Below are 1,744 nucleotides of genomic sequence, written 5' to 3' on the forward strand. Positions count from 1 at the left end.
TTTTTAACATGGGTGGGGGGTTTTCAGGTGTTTTATTTTTTATCATCCTATGTATAAACACTGTGGTTAGCACTGTTGGCGTCCTGACTCACAGCATGAAGAATGTCCTGGGTTGAAGCCTCAGATTGGGCCTGGGGGGTTTTCTGTGTGAAGTTTGCATGTTCTGCACTCCGGTTTCCTCCCACAGTCCTAAAACATGCCTTCAAACCCAGGCCTCTCTTGAAACAGAGATTTGAGTTCTCAGTATGATTTGCCTGGTTACAAAAAGATTAACAATCTAAAATTAAAATAAAACTGCAGCATCAGAAGCAGAGTAGTGTTACAGAGGAAAGAGCTGAGGTTGGAGATTCAGTTGACCCTAATGAATTGTCAGACGAGAGTGTGTTGTAGTTATAATGCAGTATTGACCCCATTGTAGTAGTTATAACATATTATGGCTAATAACATGAAGTAATGTAGATCACGCTTTTTTCTGACAAAACAGTTCTGACCTGTCAGAGCATAGACACCAGGACAGATCCAGGTTTCTCCTTTTAGTCCTCACAGGATTTGGGAATATGGAAGCGAAGAAGTAACAATATCCTAATTAAAATGGATTAATAGAAATGCTGTTTCATTTTCAACATGTACCTGATTTTTTTTGACTCATAAGTATTGTTACTTCTTCGCTTCCATATGGGAATGGAGGTGGGACCCAGCACGTCTGTGTATTTATCAATGCCACTGAGCACACGTGCTTTGTATGAATGTAAGGTGTGGACCTGAAGATGTTCAGCTCACTGATGCGGCGGCATCAGGACCTTTAGAGGTGGTACTGTCTCTTTAAGAGAAGTTACCTGAGAGGAGGGGTACAGGTGCGAGCCGCTGGGACATCACGTTTAGCCAACGCTGTTTTTGCTCCACTCAGACCCCCCCACTACCACAAAATGTGTCGGCGGCGGGTCAAAGCTGGAGCGAGATGTCTGACTCACTTTAGCCCCCTGCGGCGCAGCAGAGAGAGCTCGAGCCCTCACGCCAACTCAACCATCAGTGACGTCGACGTCACGTGTGCGTCTCCTTCCCTCGGTTACGTCCGTCGTATTTTCCTCCCCTCCGCTGCCTTGACTGTCTGCTTTACGCCGCGAGCCAGTCGACACAAACAAGCGCCGAGAAAGACAAAAAGAGGACCGTCGTCGGGACCTGTCCGGTACCGGTATCACGTCTATGACCGAGCCGATGGACGGAGGGGTCTCACCACCTATAAGTTGCCATCAGTGAAGCCCGAACCTCCAGTCCGTTATTGCCTGTTGTGTGAGCTCATGTCAGTGTAAACTTTTTTTTGTGTTGTTGTTTTTAAACCTGCGCTTCTTTTTGCTGAGCTCCGGCAGACGGTGAGTGAGCTCGTCTCGTGCACATGTTTGCTAATGTTGTCTGAAAACTTAACGTGGAGCCTCACCTTTGCGGGCTTTTTTTTTTTTCGGGCTCAGCAGCGGCGTTGGCCAGCTGCATGTCGCCTGCTTAAAATGGCGACAACTCCACGGGAGGGGGAGAGAAAGTGTATTTCTTTTAGGGGGGGCGGGTGGTGGGGACTGAGGGGGCTCGTTGCCTCTTTTTCCTTCACTCTGAATGAGCTACACGGCTTGAGTCCAGACGAGCCCAGTAACTTTGGGGCTCACTCCGCCTATTTTACTTGAGCGGAAGATGCATCATTTATCTGTGTTTGACGTCGCTCCACTCAGATATTTAGACTGTTATTTTAACAATA

The 1,744-nt window shown here is 47.5% G+C and overlaps 1 protein-coding gene across 2 annotated transcripts in view; it reads left to right on the forward strand.

The window, feature by feature from the left end:
• The first annotated feature begins 806 nt into the window (after positions 1 to 806).
• The window catches only part of zhx3b (zinc fingers and homeoboxes 3b), a 14,110-nt gene continuing 13,172 nt past the window's right edge, over positions 807 to 1,744 (forward strand). Inside the window, exon 1 of one of the 2 annotated variants that reach the window (XM_014017177.1) lies at positions 807 to 1,370. The gene's annotated coding sequence lies outside the window, so the exon portion shown is untranslated. The remainder of the gene's footprint in view (positions 1,371 to 1,744) is intronic. The other variant, XM_014017184.1, reaches the window with a different exon arrangement.

The sequence above is a fragment of the Austrofundulus limnaeus genome, unplaced genomic scaffold (assembly GCF_001266775.1).
Source record: "Austrofundulus limnaeus strain Quisiro unplaced genomic scaffold, Austrofundulus_limnaeus-1.0 Scaffold3, whole genome shotgun sequence".
NCBI lineage: Eukaryota > Metazoa > Chordata > Actinopteri > Cyprinodontiformes > Rivulidae > Austrofundulus > Austrofundulus limnaeus.